Here is a 12,765-nt window from a genome sequence, read left to right as displayed (position 1 = left end):
TACTAAAGATATAGGTTTACTATATCTAAGGGTCACTGCACTTAAAACCTTTAAGTCACCCCTATAGCAGGCCTTTGTAATCCTGAAGGCAGGGTGCTTGGTTCTAAGTGAGAGAGTGCCCCTGCATGAGCAGGACACTTCTGCAGCCTACAGAGTCCATTCTACCGGATTGTCAGTGAGGCAGCCATATACTACATAGAGGGACACAGCATAATTAAGTGATGATCATCTAACAAACGGCTACAACAAATCCTATCATGTTTGGTATCAAACATGTTGGAATCATAGCCCCACCCTCTAAATGATGTGGTTGGTAGGATTGCAAGCACTGGAAGATCCCTCCGTTATGCTCTTGGTTTTCCCGGTGCCAACCTTCTAGTTATGGACAGCACAAAATGGTTGCTGCCGACCAGAGACACATTTCTACCCTTCTGCTGCTGAGCCAAGCTCAAGCAGAGGTAGGTGGAACAATAGGCATCCTGTCACAGGGAGGTGTGACCACCTCCCAGACAGGATTTAGTGAATTGGGACCGGGTGGGTGCGCTTGCCAGCACCTGAAATCTACATGAGGGGCACATTTAGTGTCCCTGTTCATCGTCCAGTTCAAACCAGTTCTAGGGGCTGTTGGCTCCCGCTCTAGCACGAATCTGAACAAAGGACATGGGATTAACTTCCCCCCTTTCCATTTTACCAACCCTTTTTCTAGGGTACTTAAGGGCTTACCTGGGCGTAGGTCCCTAGATTTGTCGTGGGATAAGATTCAGATCAGATACCACTGCATTTCAACCGTTGGGCACTCTGGACTTCTCTGGACTTTGTTTGGGCCTGACTTAGTCTCCCTTCCAGGCTGCTGCATCGTCTGGGCCTGTGCATCATACAGGAACCACCAAGGCCTGTAAAGCATCAAAGACACCTGAAGTAATCTCCCTTGGAGTGAAAGATTCACTCCCCTCCATTTGCAGGCACTGCAACTAAGCCGACCAGTCTGAAGATCCTGAGCACCTCCGGACTTCGTGGGCTCTGCAACACAGCTGGTGGTTTTCCACAGCTCCCATGGTCGGCTCTACCATCTCACCAAGTTTGAGGCCAGTGTTCCTCGTGCTGTTGCAAAGGCTTGATGGGTTCTTTTCAAGAAGATCTTCGGGCTCCAATTAGCTCCAACCTCGAGCATCTCCTGTGACCAGAATCTTCAGCCACACCGCATTATGTGCATCGTGGCCTCCATCTTTTGGTGAGTTGCTTGAGGTCCTCAGGCGACTCCTGTGCCATTTATTTCTTTTGGGCTCCCCTGATTGCTCATGGCCTGCCCTGACTCTCCTGCCTTTAGTGATTCCCCTGTATCTTGCTGGTCCCGACGTTGCTCCTTCCTTAATTCCTGCACGGCTTGCCTTTGCCAGGCTTGTTGGGTCTCCCGCCGGACATCGACACCTTAGCACTCGACATCCTTAGTGGGACAGCTCGTATCCAGGCCCTGGTCTTCCTCAGCATCGCCTGGACCTCACAGCTGCAGAGTCAAGGTCATTGTCATCCATCCTGAAGCACCCGACATCGGAGGGCATTCGTCTTCCAAGTTTCCAGGTCACCCCTGAGTGACATAGACTCTACCCCCTCTGCTTTCAGCGGACACTTTCCCCTCTTCCAGCAGCGGCACTTTCCCGAAGTCCTCCATTGGGTTCGATGGCAGTTTCTGACACCACTTCACACATATGCATCTGGCTTCCCTGGTGTAGCTAATGTGGGTACTAGGGTATCCACGGGTGGGGTGGCTCTTCAATCTTCTGTCTTCCACAGGGTTTCTTCAGGGTCCACTGGGAAGGATCCTTAATTTTTATAATTCCAAACGCGACTTGCACATATGCTTGTACGGAACACACGGTTGTGTTCCCACACTGCACACGCTCTCCATGGGGTTCCTATTTACTTACCGTGAGTGGTTCTGTGGGTCCCCAGCAATTCTGTGTCCTCTTGGAATCGTCATGACACAAGATGTGGTACTTATACCACTTTCTTTGTATATGGTTTGGTCCCCACCTTTGGCCCCTGTGTGTTTTGTGCTATCTACTGTGTTTCTTTGCTAAAGTATTGTATGCATTGGGTTTATCTCCATGTTGGAGATACTTCAACATTTTAGAGTGTGGTATATAATAGATACATATTTTTATAAGTACTTCGTGTTGTTCTTATCACTAAATCTATACTATAAGATTGCATTATGGTAAGACAAGCTGCTTTACACTCCTTCTGGACTAAGCCTGAAGGCTGCTCGTCACAGCTACCACTTAGAGAGCTTTCTAGGGTTGTCTAAGAACTCTTAAATCACTATAAGTGTACTCTGTACTGGTGCAAGGTGCCCACTTACATTAGTGGACATCATATACCAGGCCCACCTCTCACAATCATCTGTGGCATCCCTTAAGGATCAACCTAATGCAAAACTTCCCACTTGACCTGTATTGCTTCAATAATGGCTCACAGTGCCCAATATTTCGACCACCAGCTACTCCAAAGACAACATGAAATTTAAATAATATGGTTTTATTTCATTTGTTAATCATTCTGTCATATCATTTTTTAACATTATTTATAATTATATTATCCATATAAATGTAAACATTTCAATAAAAAAGTTTCACATTTTTATCAAAATTGCATATATACAAAACAGAAACACATAATCTGCACCCTTTTTACATCAAAGTATTTTTTGTATAGTCCCCCATATCTCAAATCCCCCTCCACTTTCAGCACCACACAGACACATTCATACTGCAATCTCTCATCCATACCCCAGCCTGGTCTCACATACACCTTAAATTATATTCGGGAAAGATATCCAATTTCTTTTATTGTTGCGAACTGGTGTTTTCCAAACATACAGTCAACGTATGCTTCAGTGGTGTCAGATTTGTTTTAAAAACGTCTACATGAGGACCACACGATATGCACCATATCTAATATTGTAGAAAATGGATCATGGGCTATGCTGCTATGGCAAAGCCCTTGCAAGACGGATCCCTAAAAGACACCCCTGAACTGCTCCCTCGTCCTATCCGACTCAGTAAAGTCACTAGGCATTACCCTGGACAAGAACTTGTCAATGAAAGACCACATCAAGAACTCTGCAAAAAGTGTGCTTTACTCTCTAAAAGACCTAAAAAAAATTAAACCTTTCATTCCTCTAGAGGATCTCAAGACAGTGGTACAATCCCTAGTCCTTTCTAAACTTGACTATGGAAACGCCATCCTAACAGGGACACCAAAAGCTCACCTTGCCCCACTAAGGTCAGTCCTGAACATGGCTGCCCGTCTCTTAACTAGTGTAAAAATATTTTAATACAGCTCACCAACCCGCAACGCACTCAACTGGCTTCCCACAGAAGGGAGATGTATCTACAAACTGGCCTGCATCACACAGAAGGCCATTCACACCCAATCACCAAACTACCTAAACAGCAAACTAGTAAAAGCAGGAAAATAAAGAACTCTGAGAAGCACCAACTCTGTTCTTCTCATCCCTCCGAAACTGAAAAAGAAAATGACCCAGTGCCGGTCCTTCTCTGGCAACGTACCCAGGATGTGGAACGCACTCCCTATTGACCTTAGATGCAACCCCTCCTTCTCGTGCTTCAAAAAGGACCTGAAACTCTTACTCCTCAACCAATACTTTACCAACCAAGGCAATCATCATAGGCATCAATAATCGAATGAACCTGATGGACTTCCTACTCACTTTGACTGTAAAGGATGGTGGCTTCTGTACTGTAGCAGCCTCCTGCGTGCCTCTTGCCTCACTTGAAACTTAAGTATTTTCGTTGCTTTTATCGTTATGCTTCCTCATGTCTTGCAATGTTGTGCAATCTTTGCTTTTCCTTTTTGCATGTAAAGTGCTCTGATACCCACGGGTCTAGCCAGCGCTATATAAAACTTTATAAATAAATAAATAAAATAAATAAAAACACTTGAAGTGGTCTAAATAGGCCAGAATGCATTTGTACAAATAAAATAAATACCAATTACTGTTCTTTTGAACTTCCTGATTACACTAAACCATTTTCTCTGTATTGTCATGAACAGAATGGGGTTGCCCTCAGGATACTGCTACAAGTCTGTAGCCTGTTACTCTGCAACCTTGGACCAGGCATGGCTGGGCTCCCATTATGTCTCAGCTCTCTGGCCTCTGCTGCCCATCTTGGTAAAGCCTCTCAAAACATTATATTGAGCTCCACTCTGATTGTTGCTGTGCCTAATGCAGTTGTTGCCCTATCCTCCCCCACCAAAACTCAAGACCTCTCTATTGGCAAGTTGTCATGATATGAAATACTGTTAATATCTGCTTCTCATACTACCCCTGTTCTTTGCCCCACTTTGAACCCCACTTTGCTAATGCATATCCTTGCTGAGAGCAAAGGACACACAATTGATGGACGGAATGCAGAACAAATCAAAACATTCTCCCCTAGTCAAGAGATCTGGGTTAAATCCATCATTATTTTGCTCACCATGCCACCCCAGTTTAGACCTGGCCATCTGCAAATCAGTCTTGACCCTGTGTCTCATGGGAACAGTCCAGCCCAAAATGCCAAGCCACGTCCTTCCTGGACCGGAAACAAGCATCCTAGGACCGGTTTCGGGGTGTCACCCCTCTTCAGCCAGGATAGCTTGATTCCAGTGACACAGTGAGCCCAGGACCCATGTCTGGGCATACCTGGTGCACTTAGGGCTAGAAAGCAAAAGACACACAATTGATGGACGGAATGCAGAACAAATCAAAACATTCACCCCCAGTCAAGAGATCTGGGTTAAATCCATCATTCTTTTGCTCACCATGCCACCCCAGTTTAGACCCGGCCATGTGCAAATCAGTCTTGACCCTGTTTCTCATGGGAACAGTCCAGCCCGAACTGCCAAGCCATGTCCTCAGACCGGTTTCGGGGTTTCACCCCTCTTCAGCCAGGATAGCTTGATTCCAGTGGCACAGTATCCTTGCTGAGAGACAGCCCATCAACCACTGGTCATTGCCCATGTCACCAAGCCCCACATTGATTTTACTGACTGTTCCAATCCTAAATTAAAAACGTTAGTTCTTTGGTGATGGTTTGTGCCTAAGAAGCAATGTAAGTACCTTGGTTGCAGATTATACTGTATAATCTGTATGTCAAATTATTGATAGTTGATGATTGCTTAATGTTAAATCTGCTCAGGTTGCTGACCCTATTACACTGATACAGGCCTTTATCCTGGTTGAGGAACAGATGGTATTGTGTATATAGATTCAAAGTATTCATTTAGAGTGACGCATGAATTTGACTTCTCTTGAAGGAAAAGGAATTCCTAACATCTGCTGGAACGCACATAAAAATGGTCAGTATTGCAAAATAAATTGAATGCCTTAATACTACACCAGCATCTCGCATAGTCAAGTGTGCTACACACCAATATCTCACAAATAGGTGTCCTGAGGTGAATGCTCTTTGTGATTCATCTACTAGAAAAACTGCATTGTCCCACACAGCACGCTGCCATGCATATTATATGAACTATTTTGTTCCTGTACCTTCCCTGAAATATTTGTCACTGCTGCAGGAATGAGCTGCTGAAAGTGAGAAACAGTATTGGAGCAAGCAGTAATGATGAAGCTCAATGGACCTTGAGGGAGTGAGGAAAGACACAGGGCATGTGGTCACAGCAAACATTTCTACTCCCCATCTATGCCCAGTTGCAGCAAGTTGTTGCCCATGTGATTAGGGTCTGGCAGAGGGCTGCCCTGCTGCTACCAAATGATTGCACACTGTCATATGATACATGGGCAAAATCATTTCAATTTGTATGTCACTTTTCAATACTATAATGCTGGGAAAGGGATCAAGACCATCTCCGCTGCTCACCCTCCTGCTAGCAGCTCCTTTCTTAAGGCAAGATGTGCTTCATATTCATATGTTCATTTTGCCTGCATGCTTTTGGGGTGAGTGGAAGCTTACCCCTGTGCAAGAGAGGATGCCATTACAGTTCCAAAATGCTTACTTTGGGCCTTTATTCAAAGGTATGGAATTCCATTCCCCCTCAACAGTGATCGCGGGGCACACTTCATTTCATCCGTGGTGCAGGAGATTTTCAAAGCATTAGGGATAGATTAGAACTTCTGCTGCAGCTATCAGCCCTAGTCAGCTGGCAAAGTGAAAAGGAGCAATGTTACACTGAAAAATAAGATAGCCAACATATGTTCTCAGACACAGCTGAAGAGGCCTGATGCCTGCGCCTTATTTTTCGCAGGTTTATATACTACAATGAGAATTCTTGCACAAACAAAATTATTTGAAGGAAGAGACTCCTGCAGACATTTTATTGTTGAAAATCCCATCTTCACTTGAGGGACAGTATTTGACTTTTCAGCTTTGCAAAGTTGTATAGTTTGGTAATGTTGTAAAACTGCACTGGTGGAATTAATTCTTCATACAACACTAAAACAAATGACATAACGCTTATTCAACATTTGTTAGGAGAGTGAATTTGAGGGCTGTGATGCCATCAAAACTCTGTTCAAGTATGTCATCAATAGTGAGAAAAAACAGATTAGTAAACAAAAGAAAGAAACAGAATCTGCAACTGGTGTTGCTGGAAATAGATTCCTAAATCTGGGACATGCAGTTTCAGGATGAATAAATGGCTAGAAAAATAAATAACTTAATATTCACATCAGGTAATTTAATGTTGATTCCCCTTAACTATTTGCACTTTAGATTACCTTTTTTATATATATTTTATTAACATTGTTGTGCCTTTAATATTGATATGCACATTTAACTCAGCTGTGTGAAGGAACCCAATCATCTCATAGCTCTTAGATGTATTCAAACCACTCTCATGAAAATAAACACTGAAAAAAGAAGCAATAAAACAAAGAAACGTTTGAATTGCTATCTCATTACTAATACAGTTGTATACTTACACAATAACAAAAATAACAAACATATTGTTACTGTTAAAAATGGAAAGGCAGATTATTAATAAAGGCTCATTATTTCTTTATTTTTTTTTTATTATCTATCTATCTATCTATCTATCTATCTATCTATCTATCTATCTATCTATCTATCTATCTATCTATCTATCTATCTATCTATCTATCTATCTATTTTTTAAAGGGGACTGGAGGGCATTTTCTCAATGCACTTGTCTTTTTTTGACACACACTTGTCTTCTCCTCGGCGCTCCCAGCATCTTGTGACTATTCTAATTGTTGAGGGCACTGTGATATGTGTTTTGAAAGCAATTTTCCTTCAGTAATCAGATCAATTGAGTAAAATTTCCAATTACCTATAGTTTACTCTAACTTAACTTAAATTTCAGATTTCATCTTCAATGAGTTCACGTCTGCCATTATTTCGAAACACAAAACAACAAGCAAATGATTCTGTGTTAAAAGGAAGTGTCTGTCGCTTTGTTCTAAGCTTTATTTGAGTGAGATCTAACAACTTTTTATACTGTCAGCTCTGCTTTGTAACCTTCAGCTTCATCATTGTTTGAAATCTTGATGGGTAGATTGAGGAAATTAAAATTATGTAAAACATATTCTACTCGGACGTTTTATAGACTCTCTGGCAATACAAGTTTACTCTCTAATCAATCTAGGATGGTGGATTCAGCTTCCTCTAAGTCAATGAATGCGACTTCATCTCTAATTCCAAGAGCATATTCTGCTTCTGTGTCATCAATTGTGATACCCACAGGTGTGGCTTTCTGCTTCTCGGTGCAATTTTTATCTACACCCTTAAAATGCAATATCCCCAACTCTACTGATTGGATTTTTGTCGTTCTAGTATCATTTTATTAAGTAAACTTTTCTAAATCGGTGTGGGGCTTCTCTTGTGTTCTGTTTTTACTTTGTAACTGTTTGTGTGATTCATAAATGTGCCTACTTAATCCAGACTGCTTTTGTGCCAAGCTACCAGAGGATTAAGCACAGGTTAATTTAGTGACTTTAGTGGTTCACCCTGACAAGGATTGGGATTGTTGCTTAAGAAGGGTTCCTGGCCCCCTCAACCAATAACCCAATTTCCTACAGTCATTGTTGCTTTAAAGGCAAAAAGGAGAATTTCTTGGGCAGAAAATGCTATGTGTTATAGATAAGACTTTGCAAAAAAGCACAGCTGACAGATGCAAAGAATTTTCAAACATGAAACCAGCCGTTTGATTCTTAATGCCATATTTGGGATTTTTCATCCTGGCCTCTTTTAAGTGACCTATAAAATTAAAAAATATGACGTATGAAGATCAAGTCAAGCTGAAACTCTTTTTGGGTTGTTGTGGAGGTGAGGAAATGGAGATATCTAGATCCACTAGCACTTGAATCAATTATTTGCTTTGATTGCTTTTGTCTTTTTCTGTTTCTTCATTATTTATTGTTTCTATATTGATCTGAATTATCTTTAGGTGTTCCAATATCACCTGCAATATGTTTATTTGCTCATTAATCCTCTCATGAATTTTTTTAATCTTCTTTATTTGTCCGTATATTGTTGCGCTTGTGGTATTGTGTGTGTTTTTTTTCTTTTTCTTCTCTAAACCATTGTGGAGTGTATATGTGCCCTTCCTTAACAAAAGGCTGTTTTTTTGTAAATATGTTATTCCCCTGTTAGACCCTCTGGTATTTGTGTCTATTGCTAGTGTTCTCTTTTTATGGCACTATATTATTACTTCTAATTGTTTTGTTTTATTATTTTGTTTTGTATGTTTTTTCATTTCCTTATGTGTGATATGATATCCCGTTTACCTTTCTTATTTGTATGCTTATCCTATGCAGACTTTGAATACTGCCTTCAGTGTGATTCTACTATAAATATAACTTTACATATTTGATAAGACAATTTCTTGGTATGTCAAGGGGTTCTCCCAATAAATAACAGAGGCTGTTAATTTATCTTTCTAAACTTACGGCAGATATTACTTTACTTCCAGAATCTCACCTTAAAGCAATAGAATCTGCAAAACGTAAAAAATGAGAGGTGGGAAATGTCTTATTTTCTCCTGGCAATGGCAAAGAGAAAGGTGTGGTACGTTTATGCAACAACACTTTAATGAGCAAAATAATTTCTCAGAAAATTGATGAGGATGAAAGATGGATAATTGTTAAGTTATTTGTCAATGAAGTCTCTATAGCTATTCTCAATGTATATGGCCCAACTAACACTGATTGTAATTTGTAATCTATTACAATAAACAAATTGATGGAATATCCTTGCAATATTTTAATTCTTAGAGATGACTGTAATCAAATGGATGATCTTTTCATTGATAGAAATTACCAGTCTACATATATCCCCAATACATATCTAAAGCATTTTATTAAAGCAATGGTACAAACAGGGTTCTTCAATGCTTGGAGGCTTTATGACCCCTCACTAAGGGAATATAAGTTCTTTTCTTCAGTACACCATACTCAAACAAGAATTAAAAAAAAAAAATTCTGATAAATTATCTCAGAATTCAATATATCACAGAATTAGGATCACTTCTGGTTTCAGATTATCGGGGGGTACCGACATCAAGTCTGCTTGTGATGCACTTGATAAGCGTATCCTGGAGGCACTGGATAGTACGGCTCCCTGGTCTTCGAGAGCGCCGGGTAGGCAGCTTAAAACCACTCCTTTGTTCAGCAATGAACTTAGAATTGCTAAATCACCCTGTAAGTGTCTCGAGAGAGCATGGAGGAGGAAATTTGACGAGCCTAAGAAAACTGAATACAAATCTAGCCCAAAAAAATATCATGCTATGATCAGGAAGGCGCGGGCTACCTACTACCGTGATAGGATTGAGACAGCTGAAAATTCTTCGAAGGAACTCTTTACCATCTTTAAACAGATCTCGTTGTTAGCAAGAGTGACAGCCCCTGACACAAGCTCAGCTGATTCCTGTAATAGGATAGCGGACTTCTTCGCGGAGAAGGTGGAAAAGATCTATTTCACTTTCCCTGATTCAGCACAACACGGATGTGCGGATGGTAAGGGGATATCCAGGATATCAGAGGCGGAATGCCTCTGTGATTTTGTAGCCCACAGTGGGGACATACTTAAAGGAGTAGCCCTCAGTATTAAGTCTCTCCTAGAGATCCAGCCTCCCCCAAGATCCTAAGAGGGAGTTTAGCTGTTTTAGAGCCCTATCTTAGACATCTTCTTGAGCTCTCGTTCTCAACTGGAGTTGTCCCTAAAAGATGGAAAGAGGCTATCGTCATTCCCCTAAAAAAGAAATCGAACATTAGTATGAGTCAGCTGGATAACCTTTGTCCCATCTCTCTCCTGCCTTACTTTGCTAAATTAGCAAAGAAGGTGGTAAACATCCAACTAACTGCTCACATTTATCACCATAACCTTCTTCATCCTACACGATCAGGCTTTCGCGCCACTTACTCTACTGTATCGGCACTGCTTTTATCTATTGAAACCATCCGCAGACATGTAGATGCAGGACAGACGGTTGCTCTAGTCCTTTTAGATCTCAGTGCCGCATTCGACACTGTTGCCCATCATACGCTACTTCAGCGCCTTAGGGAAGGAGGCATGGCTGGTAGGGCGATGGAATGGTTAAGGCCCTTTCTCCTTGACTGCAGTTTTCAGGTGTCGAAGAAACCTTTCCTCTCCAAAAGCATCCAGCTGGACAAAGGCATCCCTCAGGGATCCATACTTATCCGACTCTCTTTAATCTCTACATTACCCACCTGGCAGAGATTGTAGGGAAGTTTGGAGTCAGTGTGGTGTCATACACTGATGACACACAACTTGTGGTGACTCTTACTCAAAACTCTAAGGAGGCAGCAATTAATTTTTCAATGTGTCTTCAAGAACTGGTGTCATGGATGGCCTCTAATTGCCTTAAACTTAATGGCAAAAAAACAGAGGTTTTAGTGATAGGTAAGGCTCCCTCGATTTGGTCCTCTGCATGGTGGCCTCAGACACTGGGTCCTACCCCATCACCTAGGGATCAGGTAAAGAATCTGGGGATGTGGCTAGATACCAAACTTTCTTTTGAAACCCATACTAGGCGAGTGACGGGAAATTGTTTTGGGATCCTGCGCAGTCTCCGGAAGACCTTAGATGTTCTCCCTGTGTCAGCGAGGAAAACGATGGTTCACGCCCTTGTGACATCTCGTTTGGACTACGGGAACGTTCTTTACTTGGGAGCAAATACTAAATGTGTTCAGAGTCTCCAGCGCATCCTGAATGCGGCAGCGCGTCTCGTTATAATGCTGCTGAGGAGAGCCTCATCTAGCAAGGCCCTGGCTTCCCTGCATTGGCTACCGGTGAGGGAACGTGTTCTTTTGAAAGCTATATGCGTTAGTCATCACATTCTGCAGAAGAAGGGCCCCTCCTATCTGCATGATCTTCTTACCCCACATGTCCCCATGCGTTGTTTAAGATCTAGTGGGACGGGTCAGGTCAGCATCCCGACCATCAGAAGAGCCAGAATGGGCGGGCGCTCCTTCCTCATTTTAGCGGCTACATACTGGAACAAACTTCCGATAGGGCTCCGACTGGAATCATCGGTGACTATCTTCCGGAGAAAGCTCAAGACATGGCTTTTCCCATCTGGTAATTCCTCTGTCCGATCCATTTTCTGCCTCACCCTACTTGCCTGGAATGGGCTCTTGTCGCAGCGCGGGGACACACTAGCTAGTGCGCTTTATGAATTTGCACATTATTATTTTATAAACATATAATTACCTATACATACTTACCAACCCAATATTTTTGTACTCGATATTTAGGGTAAAATATTTTGTTTAACAGCAATCTTTCCACGATGTTCTGTAAGAAACCCTTCTTTTGGAAATATGTTTAAGAGGCGTTTTGTTTATAAAACTTCCTTTGTCAGACTGGCATGATTCCTTCTCATCGATGGGGGAGATCACTAATGAACAATCGTCATTGGCTTGCACCAGTCTTCTCATAGAGATTATATTTGGGTGTTCACGGCAGAAAAACTGGGAGAGAGGCACAGAGAGATTGTCTGAGATCATTTATAAGAAGACAAGAAGAGTATGGCAGAATTAGGTATAGGCCAATTGAATCTAGGAAGAACACAAACATTTTACCACTGGCTAGCAAAGCTAAAGTGCACAGAGTCTGAATGGCAACAAAAACGGATCCAGAAAAAGTAGGGTAAGGAATGCAAAAAATCAAGGGGGATACTGATGGAGCGCAAGAACCCTAGTAACGGGGAAAGCAAACCTGTACCGGTATCCTCCCTTCGGCAGACCAGACGTCACACTCACTCATTCACACATGCAGTCATTGGTTGAGCCCATAACACCAACACTCACACTAACCATTCCATGGTCTGCACACAACTGGAGGGTTGAGCCGTTCAAGCGCTCGACATGTGAGGGGAACACCTTATAACCTATAGGGAAAGAAAAGTTATTTTACAACAATGTACATCAATACCCCTTCCACCTACAGATCTCAATCCTAATCATCAAGGCACTCCTCCCACAATGATCAATGAATCATTTAGTTGGATTGGTTGATGGTGATTTAGAACCAGCTAAAACACATTCAATATTTAGATCTTACCTTTCTCAATAAACCACAAACTCATTTCTTGTTAATCAATATCTGTTTATCTAATTTTCCGGAAGAGTTATATTCGCATTTGGAAATTTATATCAAATTTCAAATATAGCGCAGAACATCATATTTACCTAATCTGGCTATTCGGAGTCCTCTAAGTCATTGGTTCATATTGCAGCCAGTTGTCAGAGTTCAAAGTTCT

Source organism: Triturus cristatus, chromosome 3_1 (assembly GCF_964204655.1).
Source record: "Triturus cristatus chromosome 3_1, aTriCri1.1, whole genome shotgun sequence".
NCBI classification, from domain to species: Eukaryota; Metazoa; Chordata; class Amphibia; order Caudata; family Salamandridae; genus Triturus; species Triturus cristatus.
Note: the sequence above shows the minus strand (reverse complement) of the source record.